Raw genomic sequence first — 17,694 nt, 5'->3', positions numbered from 1 at the left:
CAGGGCCCGGGGCCCGTTTACCGGGGGGGCGCTGGGTCACCCGCAGGCAGGGCCGCGGTTTCCGGGGTCACCTCCGGGATAAGGCCTGGGTTACCGGGGGGTCCGGGGCAGGGCCCCGGTTACTGGGGGCTGCCAGAAAGGGGGGTCCCCGCGGGCAGGGCCGCGGTGACTGGCGCCAGGCACCCTCCATACCCATCCCGGAGCCCTGCCGGTGCCCGGTGCAGGCCCGGGGCGGCGGGTGCCCCCTGCCCTGGCGGGTCCAGGCTGCGGCAGCACGTCGGTCCCTTGACGCGGGAGCAGATGAGCGAGGGAGAGCCGCCCGCTCCCTGCTTCGCCCGCCGCCCGCTCCCTGCTTCGCCCTCCGCGCGCTGCCTCCGGACGCGCGAGGGCCGCCGCCGTGGCCGCTGGCGCTGCTGGCGACGTCCCCGGGGCGCGAAGGACCTTCTGGCTGGCAGCGAGGAGCGCTGCCCAAGGGCCCGCAGCGCTGCCCGCCGAGGGGAGCGTCGCGAGCCGTCCGGCGGGGCCGCGCAGTGCCTTCCTGCAGCGCTGCACAGTGCCTTCCTGCAGCGCTCTGGAGATCGGCCTGGTCTGTCTGCGCCCGGCGCGAGGCCTGGAGATGGTGTGAGAAGTTAAGATAACCGCCGCGGTTTCCCGCGTGCTCCAGGGGGGCTGGCCCACAGTCAAATGCATAGCCTAATTTGCCTTAAGGTGGTTTTCGGGTGTGCTACAGCTCCAAACGTTTAGCTGTGACCTTATGGCACGTGCAGGGTCTCGAGTTTGGGAGTGACTCTAAACAGCAGACTGAGGGTCTTCAGCAGGTGCCGGGTGTTCCCCGTGGATGGCAGGTCGGATACTGCCGGTGTTTGGTGTCACTCCTGCGTGGGAGCTCAAGGGCAGACGTGCGAACCTGTTGCTAAAGAGCTGCTGCTGCTGGAGTAGCCCAGGCAGAGCTGCGGTGACCCGCAGTGTGCCGTCACATCACGGTGAGCGGGGACGCGGTCGCTTAGGCTGGTTTTGTGCCGCCCGGAGCGGAGTCGCTGCCGCGCTCTTGCGGGAGCCAGCAGCCTTTTGCATGGCGGTGGTTGTCCCTCTCCGCTCTGTAGACGTGGGGCTGGGGCAGGACTGGGGTTGCAAACCCTGCACCTACAGGGGCGCCATGTGCCAGGTTTAGGACTGCCTTCGTTGAATCTCCATGAACGGGAGATGAGGTGGTGCAAGAAGTGCTTTTTTTGCCCTATCCCTGTCCAAAACAGCAGCAGTGGTGTCTCGCCTGCACTCCTTGCTCACCGTCCCTGCTATAGCGGGGCYGGTGGGGGGTCCACCTTGGCTGCTGGCTTCAGCCTTGTCGCCTGACCTCAGCCAGGGCAAGTGGTGTGCACCATTGTCTCTTAGTCATGGTTGCAGACTGGACTTATCTGGTTAATCCTGGCCACATCCTGYTAGTTCTGCCTGAAAATAGCTGCACCCAGTAGGGAAGCCACATTTGTGTCCCTGGAGGCTGCATGTCTTGGATTGAAATTAGTGGTCACGTGGCCYGAGAAGACTGATTTAAAGCCCAGCTGAAAATGAGTTGTTGTCACTGACATCTTCCATGTTGGCTCTCTCCTTTCCTGCTACTTCCTGGGCATGCTGGAAAYGAGAGGAAAAGGTTTGATGCCGTGACGAGCCGTGGGGAAGTGCACAAGCGCAAGTTCTAGCTTTTTGAAGTATCAGCGTAGCAGCACTGCTCTTCAAGCTGAAGCTTGCTGGATTCACATCTGTTGGGGAAAATGGGCACTTGAGGACGGGCAGGCTTCTCCACSACAGCTTTGTGTTTTTTGGATTTCTGAGTCAGCAGCTGCCCTGCTGTAGCCCATATGGGATCGGTTCAAAGGCATCCGCGTAAGGAGCTAAGCCTGACTCATTCCAGTTAAAGCAAGGGGCTCGTGGAGGGGGTTGTGCTGAGCAGATAAAACTTAGCAGTACTATAGTCGTCCCTTGGGGGGAAAATGGTGAAGGTGAGTCAAACTAGTCTCACTCCCAGTGCCCTGAGGTGAATCAGAGCGTGCGAATAGGATATTGCCACTTTGGTGAATGCCCCRACTGGTGTTCATGGTGTCTGTTCAGTGTGGCCCACGCAGAGGTGAGTAGGATGCACCTTGGCAAACTTACGTAGCAGAGGGGTCCAGTAGAAGAAAAATGGGAATATATGATTGAAAACCTGTGGAAGAGAAGGGRCAGCAACTGAAAACAGCAGAGGCAGTTTCTGAGATAGAAAAGGCCTTTCTGGGAAACCTTAAGATAGGCTCAGTCTAAACCCATGATAAGTATGAAACTAAAGGGAGATAGCGGAGGAGGGGGGCAGTTAATGTTCCTCCCATCTGACAGAGTGACCTGTTAACGAGCAGCCCTGTGTGTGCGGGCACGTGGTAGGATACGGAGAGCGGTAGGAGCTCAGGGGTGCCGAAAACGGCCCCCAGCTGCGGGTCGGGGGAAGAGGCTCCCGGTGGCTATCACCGGGGGGGGGTGTAAAGGCGATTGCTCCTCTTGGAGATTTGTCCTGGCTGCAGCGGCCTGGGCTGCCGGCCTGCTCCTGCCTGGCGGCTGCTGCGTCTGGGATGTGACTTGGCTTAGCAGTCGTCGGGTTCTGTGAGCCGAAAAGGGAAGTGCCTTGCCCTGGGGGCGACTGCGCCCAGGGTGCCCTCCGGGGCTCTCTAGGGAGCGGGCGGTGAGAGGTGCTGGGATGCAAATACCCTTGCGTCTCGTCTGGTACCGGGGCGGCAACTTAGCCTGCTATAATTATCCGGCCAGAGGCCTTGCGCGGGTTCAATGCCCCTTTCTTCAGTACGGGGCCCTGGCCCGCAGTCCGGGAGCCGGGCTGGGGCGGGCAGGGCCCTCCAGGGAGCAGGCTCCAGCAGGACGGGCCCTGCGGTTTGGAAGTGCCCCTGGCACTTCCTTTTCGTGAAGTCTGACAAGCTCTGCTGTTCGGAGCCAATTATAGCTGCCCCGCTCAGCAGGAGAGGAAGTTCCCAGCTCGTACGCCGCTCTGTCTGGAGGTATTTATAGATGGGGTTATCGTTGCCCCCCTCCCCATTTGGAGTGCTTCCACGGGGCTCAGCTGGGCTGGGCGCCTGTGAGGGAGGAAAAAGCGGCCCCTTTTAGAGCAGGCTTTAAATTGTGTATACGAAAGCAGCATTTGACAACTACACAGCTATAGGCCATGTTAACAAGACGTCCAGAGCAGCAGCTCGTGAAAGAGGAGCAGCTGCTGTACTGGTGTGGAGTCAGGCCCCAGGGCCGATCAGTTTGTTTCGGGTCTGGTGGGGAGCAGCAGCGTTACCCTGGCATCTGAGCTACAAAGCTTGCCTTTTCTTTTCGGGGCCCTGTGTTGCCTAAGTGCCTCTTCTCTTCCTGTCCGCCCTGCTTGACGTATAGCAACCGAGAGCTGAGGGGAAGTGGGAAGGGTGTCTCCGGCAGTTTTCCTCCCCCCTCCCCTTGCCTGGCTATTTAAGAGGTTTGCTGATGGGAAGGGGGAAATCCAAACTGGAATTCTGCCTCTCCGAGCCCAGGAGGTATAGGTGAGCTCTACAATGCTGGGATAAGGCTGCATCCCTGGATTTTACCCTATAACTTGTTGTTGAACGGAGAAGCCTGAGGACGTTCTCCTCACAGCCATGTGTCCTGGCTGCTTCAGAGCCAAAGGAGGTCACTGGTCACCCCTGAGAGCTCCTGCTTCTGCAGCTGGTCTCACGTGGGCGGTTGGACTGCTGATCCCGGGACAAAAGGCTGATTGTGCCCCCAGGAGAGGGTGCTGGGGTGGGATGCATAGCTCCCATCCGTCCCGGAGCTTCTCCCGTGCTGCCTGGGGCACTGCTGCATGTCTGCGGGCTGAAATGGGTGCTCTGGTCAAAGCGGTACTGGGGGAGGGAGCRTTGCAGCTGTGAGCAGCGTCAGGAGCTAAACCCCAAAAGGGGAAATGCGAGGCGGGTTCCTGTGTGCTGCACCCATTCCTYGTTCTGTGCTGGTAATGTCCCTAGAGCTGAGCCGGAGCAGCTGCGAAGGAGGGGGCTTCTTCTGGAGAAGGCCGTGTTGTGGTGTGAGGTGCTGGGGAGCTTCCCACCATGCCCCGGGTGGAGCAAATTAATGAGGCAAGGGAAAGGCTGCCTCATCTTCTGCACTGTCTGCGATGACTCCTTGTTCCCTGCCCAGCCCTGCTTTGCTGTGTCGTTTCCCTGTGCTGTCTCCTGCCCTGAGCCTTAGTGCCGAAGCCGTGGAGCTCCCTGCCGCCAGGCTGCCTCTCCTGAAGGACGGGTCCTTGGCCCTTTGAATCTGCCGGCAGGATGTTTAAATGCTTAGGCTGTGGCTTCATCGCTGGCTGTTAGATCCATATTTGGTAGCAATAATTGTTTACTCCTTTCTCCTCTCTCCCTTCATGTCACTGCTGAGAAGGGGAGGGGACATATTTTTGGGATCTTTAACATTGCTGGAATCTGCTGGTTTCCTGATAAAGGGTCTGAAAAACCCAGGAGGGTGAGAGATGAAGCAGGAGAGGGAACAGATTCCTTTCGAGCAGCAGATTTCAGCCTCGCTTCACTGGCAGCCATCTAAAACTTGTGCCAACAAAGGCATGGACCCTTGAGTATTAGATTTAAGTTTACTGGCATTAGACTTTTTTTTTTTCCTTTTTGGTTACCCTTCGTGAATCCCTTTAAAGTAGTCCACAGACCATGAGGTGAAAACCACTGAGTGGTAAATTAGCAGCTCCTCCTAACATGGCCTGTGGGCTGCTAGTTTGTCATACGTGATGAAGTGAGGAAGGTGGGTTTGTACAGTTTGCACTCGTCTCCTCCGTAGTTATGCACCTCCTCATCCCTTAGCAGAGGGAATTGTTCTCCTGGCCCTCTAGGTCACGTTGGCTGCTGTACCTGCCTGTTTTGCTGGGCATCTTTGCAACCGCTGAACGGTTGTTTCCCTGGGCAGCCCCTCATTCCTGCCTGGGCTGTTTCCTGGCAGGAACCTCAGCACAGCTGCCCAGGGATGCTGCATGGGGACGTGTGCTCTGAAGCCTCAACCTCCTTCTGGTCGGTGGAGCTGGGCCTTGATGTGTGCTTGAGTCCAGGGGGCTGAATACTGTCGGAGAGAGTTGGGTCCATCCCGTGCAGGCCCAGCTCCTTAAATGACATGTCCTGGCAGTTGCTTGAGGACCAGGGGACAGGAATCAGAGGATCCATTGGATCGTATGTTACTGGAGTAGGGACTTGTAATGTACAAGGGTGTGCAGCCCTCTCCTTTTTGGAGTTGAAATCTGGTGACTTAGCTGGAGAAATGTTAGCCCAGCCCCATGACTTGGTCCTACCCACTTCTTTAGGTGTCAGCCTCTGCGCAAGGTAAGGAGACGGCTCTGATAGCCACAGGCTACCTGAGCAGAGGTCAGCAATGTGGCAAAGCTCTTCTTTTGTTTTCCTGGTTTCCTCGCTGGCTGTGTGTGTTGCTTCACAGTAGGTGAATAATGTGGCCTTGTGCAATCCCTGCCAAGGGCTACGATTGTATAGTATCCGCTGTGACCCAGCGCTGACTTCATAACGGAGGATGGAAGATAAAAGCAGTTTTGAAATGGCAAGTAGCCCAAGCTGGCCTCTGGCAGGCATCACCCAGGACACTTACTGTTGCTAAGCTCTGAATATTTTATCTGCAGCTTGCTGTTAAGGGAATTGTGTCAGCCGTGTCTCCTTTTCCCAGTGTACAGCGCATATATGGCTACAAGCGTAGAGCCCAGTGATCTCCTAGGCTCTCACAGGGTGCTCTGGTACTCAGAGCCCGTGCTGCCCCTGCCTCACCCTGGGCTGTTTCTGTATGTCCAGGGATGGAGAGAAGAGGGGGGAAGACAGGCTGTTGCATTTCTGAGAGTTTGGGTTGGTTGCGCGTAGGAAAGCTGAAGGCTTCTTTGGGCAGTTCTGTTTTGCTGTTCCAGCAGAGGCAGAACTAATGGCCAAAAGAGGAAAAAGCACTCCCTCAGATACGAGTAAAACACCTTTAAAGGGGTGTGGAGAACACGAGCCAGTAGGGCGAACTTCCTAGAACTTAATGCCTTCATCCTGCCTCCCGGATGGAGGGTTCCCAAGCGATGTCTGTTCACCCCTAGGGATTCAAAGGCGGCTGGGTGAAATGGCCCGTGCAATGTGGATGCCAGGATTAGGGCCTCTGATGGCCTCTGGAGCCTGAGCGAGCTCCTGTTACCCCTGCGAGGCACTTTCGGGACACTGTGCTGGAGGACCGGTTCACTAAGGACGTGGCCAAAGCTACCCGTGGAAGAGCCCGTGGCCAGCGGAGCTGGAAGCACAGTGCCGTGGCGGCAGGAGGCGACGCGCTTGCTGTGCAGGCGCCCTGTGCTGTTTGCCTTTTTGTTCTGCGCGTTTGCCTTGTTGTGGGTCGCCCTATGGATGCTACAGTTTGGTTATCCACGCTCTGGAGAAGTGGGAGAAGGAGCTTTTGCTTCCTGCTYGGAGTTCCCTGGGCTGTTCCATGGGGGGAGGATGCCGAACAACACTAGATAGGCCTGGGGATGTATAGCAAACCCCAGCAGTTAATGGCTAAGGCTGCTCTAACTTAATGCGGATGAATTTTCGGACAGCTGGAGGTTGGTTTCATGGAACAACCACTGTCATGGGAAACTGGAGCTCCCCCCTCTGAAGGCTGCAGCGGAGGTGTCATAACCACAGGACTGCTCAGGATCCATGCTCGCCCTCTTGCTCCCCCCCACACAGCCCACCCTGGCGCTGGTCTCYGTCCTGTGTTTGTTTCCCATGTTCTGGCTGCTCCGTGTGGACCGGCGCTGCCCCTCCTATTGCATCTCTGCGGGGACCGGAGGATGCTCCTCTCTTCCCATCAGCACGACCACCCTGAGCCGCAGAGCGTGGTCATCAGGAAGGAAGCTGGGAAGCAGCTGCTGGGGGGCTCCGCTTCCTTGCCTTTGCTTGGGAAGCGGCTTCTCTCGAGGAGGCCGGTCATTATCCGTCTCCCTTACGTCTCTCGTTCCAACCACAAATAACACCAGGGCAGCCGCTGGAATGCGAGCCCGTCAGCAAAGCACGGGCTCCCTGCTGCAGCCGTGCTGAGCAGCGCTCGCGAGCGTGGGGCTGGGCACGGCGACGCGGGCAGGGGCGACGGCGCAGCTCGGAGCTTCACCTGGGGCGCTGCCTGTCTCCTGGCTGCTGCGCTCCTCCTCGGCCCGTCCCTGCGTCTGGGCGCGAGCACATCCCTTGCTGCGCCGGCGGTGCTCGCCCCGGCTGGGAGAAACCTTCCCGCCGTACGAATCCGGGTCGATGACCAGCTGCGTGGCTGAGAAAGAGGAAGTGGGATGAATCAGCCAGGCAGCGTTCGGGCTCAGCCATCGGCGTGGGGCTGGCGGCTCAGCCTTCAGATCAACGTCTGGCTGAGTCACCGATATTTCCAATATTTTCTGTAGCTTTGTTAATGTTAGTCTCGTAATGGAGGACGCCTGCAGTCAGGCCAGAGCCCCCGAGCACTCTGAGCCCCGAGAAGCTGCTTTTCTGCTGTCCCTGGCGTAGGGTGCTTGTGAGGCTGCACACTGAACAGGGTCTTGTTTTTTACAGGGTTAATTTTTTAACCTGGTTCCTCGTGCTGTTGGGCAAATGCTTGTGTCAAGCCAGAGAAGGAGGAAGGCAGAGCTGCTTCTTACTGGTATAGCATTTGTGCAGCTATGGCCTGAGATTTCCTTTCTCACGCTTGCAACCTGGCTTTGTCAGATGTGTTTCAGGTATTTTGCACCAGAGGAAGCTTGTGTGTAACAGTGATTGGCATAGGATGGTCAGGAATAGAAATGTGATTTCTAGTTGCTTTGTCTTCTCGTAAATTGAAAAGAAAAACCAAACATATTGAACAGAACGGACCTTCCAAGCAGKGATGGCTGTGCCCAGGTCAGCCAGCTGAAATGCCCAGCCTCGCGCGCAGGGCTAAGGTGGAGACTGCTGTGGCTTCTGCCTCACGAACCGCAGTGGGAATCAGTGCTGCCCGTCATGCAGAAAGCTTAAAGAGCAGTGGGTCTAACGACTAGATACAAATTCTGCTGCTGCCGTGAGTGAGTTTTGGGTAATGAGTAAGCCTTGCTTTCCGAGTCCACCTACCATAATATGAAACTTCTTGCAGTTTTTGCTGTGCAAAGCATGTGCAAATGTTTCATAGCTCTGCRAATGAAATGCGTTTGCTCTTATGCTTTCTGCTGACCTCTGTGCAAGCGAAAAATGCAGGGACTTCATTGGTGAGTGCATAGCTGCTGGCAGTCGGAGTCCATGTTAACCAAGTGTGTAACTGCTGTGCTTATAAAAAGCCTTAGTTGGCTGCAGCAGCTGAGCTCTTAGCAGTCCGTAGCTGTGCAGAATGGCTGATAAAACTTCCTGTAAAGAGGTCTCGGCCGTTGCTCTCCCATCCTCGCACAGCTGCCACACACGAATTGCAGGAATATTCCAGTCTTTCCTAAATATTTTGACATCGCTGTAAAGCAGTCTTGTGTGGTGTCTCCTTTAGAGCTTATATATTTAAAATGGTGAAATTGTTTTATTTGGTAAAGATTCGCAGTTTGTTCTGGAAACTTTCCACCAGTGTGTTGCACAGGCTCTGTTTGAAGACAGTCTGACGCTACTAATAGATWTTTTTTTTAAATGTAAAACTTACTCTGCAACTGTTCTTGCCTTGATACTCTRAAGTCAGTAGATACAAATACAGCAGTTACATCATGTGATGGAAAATTTACTTACAGTGGTCCCAGAAATGACATAGTTGTTTCTTAAACTGAACCGGCATTGAAAAAATTCTTGCTCTGAAAGGTAGAAAACGGCAGAAAAAACAACTYGGTTCTCAGACTGGCAGAGGGAGAGCCCGGGGCTTTGGCACAGCTTTTTGTCTTAGGACTGCCCAAGGTCAGCTGTTGTTCTCGTTCTTATTGATCAGTCCGTTTGCACAATTGCGAGCGTGTCTGGTGGCGTAGCGCTTATTTTTTAAATGAAACTCGAAGCACGGCTAGAAGTAATTCAAGCCAAAAGTCCTTAAATGCAGTAATCCATTTTACTTGCGTAGCGCGAACTCCCAAGCTGGCTCTACGTCCGTGGCATAACTGAAACCGGTGCTGCTCCTGCCTGCTTCTCCTCCCTTCCGCAGGGGCTTTCATGGCCCGTCTTTCCCCCCAGCCCGCCATGGCTCTGAGCATGAAGGATGCTTGGGGTTAGCCTGAAGGTCATTTAAATGCTGCTGTTCTAGGCTCGTTTCTGTCTGTGAGTCAGCAACATCCCTCTGCTTCCTTAATATAATAAACGTGGGCCCCAGACCTAGCTAACGCTCTTACGGGGCGACTGCGGGGCGGGGGGGAAAGGAAGCAGATGGGGAATTTCCTGGGGAGGCGAGTGGGAGCCCACAAAAGTTTCAGAAGAGGAAAGCCCGTATTCTGGCACTCGTTTAAGCAACGTGTTCCTTTCTCAAAGCTGAAAAATGGTTGCGTACGTTTTCCACAGATGAAAAGCTTGCAGTTTTCAATTGAATGCATAAATGTGTTCATCTAACTTGCAGCCTGTTAGCTAGCTGGATCACTGCTACGTTTGCTTATCTGTTTTTGCATACCAATAAATGATTACTAACATGTTTGCTTTTTTTGGCATCTAGCCAGCATAGAACATTTTGGGGCATTCATCAAGTCTGTCCTTCCCCCTTCTTCCCCCCTGCAGAGGGACAATTTAAATTTGGCTGTCCTTCCTTTATTTTGTTTCAGTAATTTCACATCATTTGGACACTATGGACTGTTTTATATACTTAGACTTAGAGCAGAAGTTCTGGAACTGTATTAGGTAGTAGAAGAAAAGGAAGAAACTCAGGTTTACATCAGCGTGTTTCAGCCTCTTCCCCATTTTTGTGGGTTTAACATGGATCCTTTTGGCTGAACGTTTGGTAGTATGTGAAGTCTTTTCTTGCATTTGAGTCGTTCTGGTTTAGATGATGCCAGATTGCCATGGAGACCATAAGTAGTGTCACCAGCTTATGGCCTATCCAGTTCTTCTGAAATCTCCTTCGGTTGCTTTTGTAAAGTCAGTGCATCTCGGTAGATTTGTGCACATCAAAGGACTCTTGTTGTGCTTCAATCAAAGTCGCCTTTTGCTCAAAGTACAAATGTCAGTGTGCTTGCAGCAGCTGGCTGCAAACGCGCTGCTTGATCTTCTTGAGAGCTCCCTGTCAGTGGCAAAGTGCAGCACTGGCATTCCTCTTGCGAAAGGAATTTTGAACTCCCTTTGGGAAAACTGGAGTTTCTTCTTTCTCAGCAAGATGCATTTAACATTTGGGATGACTCTGCCAAAGAAATGTAGAAGAGATCACAATGGTATTTTTTTAATGGCACTGCTTGTGGGTTGCCTGTGACAGTGAGAATTTGTTTGGCTTTGCTGTACCAGAGCTCCCACTCTGTCTCTTACATAGTCTGATATATATATATWTTTTTTTCTTCTCTAAAAATATAGTGCCCACAGGGAAGTCCACACAGGCCTTCACCACCAAGCCCCAAACTTGGTGCCCCATCAAAGTAGGTCTTTCTAGAAGGAGACATCCAGACAGGTTTGCAAACCTCGTGATTAAGTAYCACGTTCCTTGACAAATGATTACAGGGATTGATAAAATTTACTTCTTAAATAGCAAAGATTATTTCCGCTTTAGAAATTGATGTGAGCAAAGTTCATTTTTTGGAGCTTAAGCTGTTTCCTCAGAATATGGAAATAAAAATGCATCATCTTTCTTTCCTTTCAATACTTGCTTGACGTTTCAGCCCTTACAGTGCTGCAGAACTTTGCATTGATTCAGGCATGAAGCAGTCACCACAAAAAGAAGTGCGATTATTTCCCCCCCCCCGCGTCCTTAGCACCTTACATCTTGTAAGGTAAYGCTTTGCTTTCCACAAAACACAAAGTTGATGCTTGTGTTTGTGCTGTGTGTTGTCACTCATGGTCATGGAGGACCTGCCTGTCCCCATGGAGCTGGAGAAGAGCATGCGTGGCACAGTGCTGTGCTTCTCCCTTCAAATTGCATGTCCTGTGTTGGAGGTAGTGCTCTTACTGTAAAATGGCATGTTTTTCCAGTCCAGTTTGCCTTTCAGTTCACTTTGTGGTGCAATTGCTGATTGATTGAATTGATCGTTTTTGTAAAAGAGTAGGCGTTCTTGAACAGTCAGCGTGCTGGCAGTTTTCCAGCATGGTTGAAAGGGTTGTTGCCTGCTTGCACCACCTTTATTACACTAAATCCACGTTTTATTTACAATGCATAATTTGGGTGGTATTTGCTCTCTTCCTTTTCAGGAATTAGTAATAGAAACAACAGTGAAGTGCCAGTGCTTCCTGATGGCATAAAAATGCCCCACGTACAGGCTGCTTCCGCCTTTAGGGTTAAACTCATCATCAAGCTTGAGTTCAGGAGGAGATTTTTCCCCAGGTTGGCTGCCTGGGACCGTGTGCTTTTTTTCTCCTTAGATGGGATGGTTGGCTTTCTTGAATGCTCTGCTGTTGCAGTGCCCTTAATCCCGCCTGTTCTCACTGCAAGCCCAAAATCAGCGTCTAGAAGTGGCATCTAAAATAAAAAGCTCACAGAACATCCTGAATTAAGCATCTGTGACTGCAGAGGACTGGACTTCGCYACTCTAGTGATACCTTCCAGTTACAAGTCCTTATACTGAAGGAGGCCTGAATGAATCTAGTTTCTCACCCCTGCCCCAGGCTAGGCCTTCACACAGTGATCCCTCATTTTATTCTGATACTCTTGACCTGTGTGCATGGGAGCAGAAGTGCTGGGCTGCTCTACCTGCCCCTGCCCTGCAGCTCTGGAAGATGGCTGTAAATCCCCTTCTCCCTGCAGACGTGCGCTCTTTGGTCCTGTGTGTTGTTCCCCAGCAAGCCAGTTAGCCTGATTACAAGAAGTCTCAGCAGTCCACGCTCCAGGCGTGTTCTCAGTTTGTTTTGCAGGCAGTGAGGGAGCTTAGTCCCWGGTGCTTGGGGAAGGACTCCATGCRGCTGAGCTCCTGCCTGCTCCTGGGATGCTCATGCCAAAGAGGCAGTCCATCGCGAAGGGTGCATGTTAAGGAGCGCCTTTGCTGTAGCAGTGTGGAGCCTCGTGGTTTCGGGTGGCTCTYGGAGGCAGGAATTGCAAGTTCAAGTTGCGGAGGTGGCTGTGGAAAGAGTAACCCCGCTGTTCCTGCCGCGCTGGCATGGCTTGGCTTGTTTCTGTTCCTCTCTCTGTCAGCATCTGACTTTCCCCTCTTTCTCTCACGGGCTCTGGCCTTGTCTTGGTAGCGACACACGCTTTTTCCTACAGCTGCTGCAGTTCAGAGGGAGGGATGGAAAGCAGTTTTCTGTTCAGCTCGAGAATGTTTTGGGGTATAGAGAAGGTGACAAGAACTGGCGTGGGGACCACAGCAAGCCGCCCAGTGTATGAAATATTGGAAAAGCCCCTTCTAGAGCAAGTTATTCCTCATCTGATAGAAGTGCTGCAACTTTGCTCATGTGGGAAATTCTTTAGGTTGCCCRTGTCATGTGGTTGCTGAGTGCCTGCAGTCCCGATTAGTATGCCCGCAGTAAGGAGCGTGCTGAAAAGTTGGAGGCCGGGTGGAGCCATTTGCAGCTTTAGTGCTGTAAGGAGGGGGGTGTGGGACAGCCTGGAGGTGGAGTATAAAAAGGGCRCTTCTGTATGCAAGATCTGAGCAGGCATTTGGGAACTCGGCTGCACTTGGGGAAGGCGTGCTGTGCTGCCTGCGGCAGCTCCAGGAGCAAGTGCACGAAGGAGGAGCGGTGGCAAGGTGGGGCAGGGGTGTAAGTCGGCGGCAGCAGGACGTGTATGGACCAAGGAGGGGTTTGCACGCGTGCAGGTGCCTCCTTCTCCCTTCCACGGGCCACTGATGCTCCTCCGCTGCAGCGCTGCTGGCCGGCTCCCTCCAGACCCAAAATACATTTCATTCCTTGTCAGCGGCGCGCGGAGCCAATGGGGAGCCGTGGGCCTCCGCGAGCGGCTCTTGCAGAAGCATTGCTGAACGGCTCAGGAATGCAGAGCTGGAAGGTCTCCACGCGCCAGCGGAGGAGGCAGCGCGCTCCACCCCGCCGACCCCGGAGCCTCGCTCTCAAGCCCGTCCCCGCGCCCGAGCAGGAGGGACTGCTGGGCTCCTCGGGATGCCAGGAGCAGGGCACCGTGGAGGCAGACCCTCCTGGCGTTGTTGCTCTCTGAAYGCGCGCAGGAGTCGGACCCAGCCTTCCCTCCGTACCCAACCCTTCCATCCCCCTCTGTTTCTGCTTGCTCTGACTCATTCCTGACCAAAATCAGATCCAGTTGCTTTTTATCCATTTCAGGTCTTGCTCTTTTCTCCTCCATCCCTTAAAGGACTGGCTGAGAGCAGGGGCGTGCTGCCTCCCACTTCCCTTGCTGCTGCTCTGAGTCTCTAGCCATGTCTCAGTCAGGACTGTCCCCCAAGGAGTGACAGACTGAGACTCCTTGAACTGCTGGTCCAGCCCAGGGTAGGGGCCCTGGAAGCATGCRGCTGCTTGCTCAGCCCGTGCCATGCTGGATGACCTGCATCCCCTTGAAGAGCAGGGACCGTTTCCTTGCATGTAACCTGCCCGAGTCAGCAGTTCAGAGCAGCTAGCAAAGGCTGGGCTGATGTAGCGCCTTCAGCTGGGAGTTGAGCCAATTGCYATGGGTTATCTGGTGCTGCTCAGTAGCCCAGGGCCCTATCTGACAGCATGGTTTCTTTTAGGACCCAAGCAGCATCAGGCAGCACTGGGGGAGTGAGGTGACAAACATCTGTTACTGTGGTATGTTTGGTTTTGTTAAAAGGCTGCAACGAGGCAGCAGAGGAGGCTGCCATAACCTTTGCCCAAGAACCCTACTGGGTCACGTTAAGGATGCATTTAGCCAGTAATCTTCCCCTGACGGCAATATTGGATGCCTGGTAGAAAAAAAAAAAAAAATAGAACAAGCAGCTGTGGTGCTTCCCATGAGTGCTCTTGTGTCCTCCAACATCTGTGGTTTAAGGACAAGAAAGTCCATAGGACTGCTTTCTGGAACAAGTCATTCCCTCTGGAGAGGGTGCACATTCGTCCTTCCCTATGAGCAAGCTTGGGAGGAGAAGAAAGGGAATGTAACTTCTGGAGASGGCAGGCCTGGGCTGTTGGGGAGACTGGGGGATAGCCGCGAAGAGCGGGGAGCAGCCACACCRCCAGGCCTGCGATGGGACAGAGGGAATGAGTGACGCTTTGTAGGGAGCCAGAGGTTGCCGCAACCCGGAGAAGCATTGAGAGCCTGCTGGACTGAGAGTAAAGCTAACGGAAAGGACTCTCCCTGCAAGCCGCAAGTGGGCAGGTGGCAGACTTATTTACAACCTCCTTTTGTTTTTGTTATTTCTCTCTGAGTTTAATCTGTTGTAAAAATATTGTTGTTCCAGTTTATGTCGTTAAACCTGGCCGCAGTGTTTCAGAGGCCTTTTGAGGATGCTCACTCTGAGGCTAACCTGTTATTTCCTTAAAGCTTGACCTGGCTTGGGGCCTGTTTCATATAGCACGTAGCTCCACAGCACTGCTCCTTTAGTGGTCACTTGCACCACACTGTGTGGCTACAAGTGCTTCAGCACTACTGAATGCTGTGGGTGGGTGTTTTGCCCACTTGCTTGAGTCCTTTCAGGTTGCTTACTTTGTCCCTAATAGTGCTTCTCCAGCAAATGTGATATCCAGGGTGTTGAACTGCATAGCGAAGGCACCTGATGCACAGAAATGCTGATTCTGGGGCTTGCATGCAGCAGCGTGGAGGCTTGGAGAGCGCAGAGCCAGCAGGCAGGGAGAGTGACTCTAAGACTTCTGGCTCTCTGCCCCCTCTCCTGTCCTCCGAGCTCTCGTTTTGCTGCAGTAGATATAGAGGGTTGCTGTTGTGGCTCCCTGGTTAATATGTTTAAATTGGAGCCAGGTCTGAGGATACTCACCAGGACTGAGGCCATCCTGATACGGCACTCACAAGCAGGAAGATGGATTTCCTGCCACACAAGCTCTCCAGTGCTGTTCCTTGGTTTGACTCACCATCTGGCCTCCTGAGCCTTAGTGCAAGGAAGTGCTGGGCCTGCYTGATTGAGGAGAGAAACTGAAACAGTCATTACCCCTTTGAGGACCAACACAAATTTACATGGCTGTAAATTAAACCACCACGTCGGGTTGTGTAATTCAACATAATTGTAGGCTGCCGCCACAAAGGAGCAGTCCTCTGCCTGTATCTGCTTCATGTCTGGTTTCTTGCCATGGCAGGTGAGTCAGGTCAGACTGACTCAAGGGACAACTATTGCTCCAGGAGCTTTGCTAGATTCCTGAGAAAACATGCCCTGCAGCTGGGTAATCTCTAGATCTGATGGCGGGAGGGAGGGGTGGCATGAACGCTACCCTTTTAGGTGTACATCTTCCAGTTACTCTGCATTAGATGTGATGTGGGCCTGTGCTGTCAGGACTGCACACATCAGACATGGAGCAAGCAGTGACAAAGGGGCAGAGCAAAATGTCTTTTCTGCAGGGACTGGGGGTGATTCTGGGTTGCCTAAAGACCCAAGACAAGGCCTTGCCTTGTGAGCTGGGAGCTCGCAATTTCTTCCCATCTCTGCTACTCTGGGCCTTGGGCATTGCAGCTCCTCCTCTGCACTGTGCTGCCTCCCTCCTGCCATGCCTCTGTCCTTCTGCAAGTTGCTTTGTGCAAGGACTCTCTTACCCTGGATTTTGGCAGCATCTGGTGCAGGAGACCCTGGTCTTGGAGTGCTAATACCATACGCAGAGGGAATGGTGCCTTTCTGAGCTGATATTTTTAATGAATGGTAGTTGTTAGTTGTAGAGCTGGTGCTTGTTCAGCTGCCATGGGGCAGACACTAAGAGCAGGTCTGTGAAGACAGCACTTACGCCTGGAAATCAGCTGACTAAGGAGGGGGAAAGGATCCTAGTGCTGTTCTGCCATCCTAGCAGGGACTGTGGCTTTTCCATTACCACAAAAACTGCTCATGCAGACTCATTGCAGCATAAATCAGCAACTACTTCCCTTTCTTGTAGTGAATTCAAAGGCTTCTGTCACTTCAAATTGGGGCAGGTTCTGCCTTGGGGCTCTGGCCGTGTCTTGTCAGAGATTGGTGCTTCACGGGCCATTTCCTTCACTCCTGTTTCTCAGGAGCTGCCTGATCTGTAGCCAGAGCAAAGCCTGGGACTGCAGCACGGTCCCTGAAGGACTGAGGTTTTGATCCCAGGACAGAACCTGGCTTTGCAGAGAGCGATCTTCACCTGTCCAGAGGCAGAGGTCCGGCAGGCTTTTAGCGCACGAGTGTTACCAGATCGCAGGTAGGAGTTCCTCTCATGTCGGCTGGGGTGGTCGTGGTAGCTAGATGGCTCTGACGTTGGATCCTGAGTCCGGTTGTCAGCATTGCCCACACCTCCTGGGGCAGGTGGTTCACAGACTAGGCTGGCTCTGTMCTCCGCCAGGGTTAGTTATGATTCCATTTTCTTAAATAAAGATCTTAAAGATTCATAAAAATCTGCAATTCTTGACAACTTGAGGCCATACCTGGGAGACCCACCAGGCTGGTGGGTTGTTTGGAGGTCTGCAGGCGTGTACTTGGCACAGCATTCAGTTGGCTACTGCTGGAAGTGCTGTCTGAAATTGAGAGGAAATGGGAATGGACTGACTAGGAGCAAATAGACTGGAGACTGGACCTGCCTTCTGAAACATGCAGTGAGTGAGAAACAAAACAATTATCCAGGTGGAACTGGGTCAGTCTGGGATCGTGCGACATGAACAGCAGGAGCTGCATTCCTGGATGTTGAATTCCTGGACATCTATCACATTCCTGCTGTAGAAAAGCCAGGGCTTGGGTACTGAGGAAAGGGAAGCAGCTGGATTTGGAGACAACCCGGGGACAGGAGATAGAGCAAAAACCTCTGCTGCTTGTGAACCTGCACTGGAAAAACCAGTGATCCTTTTGGGTAGTAGAAACCAAACCCTCAGCGCGTCCCAGGAGTTGGCTCCCACTGTAAAGGTGTGTTGTAGGTCCTGGTCGTGCAGCATGCGTCCTAACTGCAGGGTCCAGCTATATTATTGTTTTTTTCCACCGCACCCAACCCGTTCGCCATTTCCCAAATTCCCCATTAMAGCAGTGTGCGTTGCTGCTGGGTTTATGGCTTAGTAATGCTCCAGGCTGGAGAGCGGTGCCAGGCCAGTTCATCTGCAAAATGTTAACTGTGCTGGTGGAACTGGTATGAGCTTGTCAGGTCTGGGCTGTGTCCATGAGGTGGCCAGTGCCGCAAACTCGCAGCCTGCTTGCTGGGCAGCTGGGTAAGTCCCAAGAGGAAGTACACGAGCRTTTCGCTGTACGCCGCCTGCTTCTCCATTTTGCTCTCGCCCTGCAGGGGTGTTAGCTGCTTTGGGGGAAGTAAAGGGGGAGCAAAATGCTCYGAGTGTGGTTTGTCAGCTTGACCCCAGGAGTGGGGCCACCACCCCTTATCCRGCCCGGAGCAGCTCCCTGGGCTGCAAGGTGCATCTCGCAGCCTTTCTCACCTGCGCTGCAGGTGCATTCAGGCAGCGTTGTAGTCCCGGCTGCACCGAAGCCCTACGGAGGAGTGCATGTGCAGCTGCGGCAGGAAATCGGCAGCCGTGTATCGGCAAAGAGGGGTGGGG

This window comes from Apteryx rowi, unplaced genomic scaffold (genome assembly GCF_003343035.1).
Source record: "Apteryx rowi isolate R43461 unplaced genomic scaffold, aptRow1 scaffold_71, whole genome shotgun sequence".
NCBI lineage: Eukaryota > Metazoa > Chordata > Aves > Apterygiformes > Apterygidae > Apteryx > Apteryx rowi.
The sequence above is the reverse complement of the archived record's forward strand: the minus strand, read 5'-3'. Positions refer to the sequence as shown.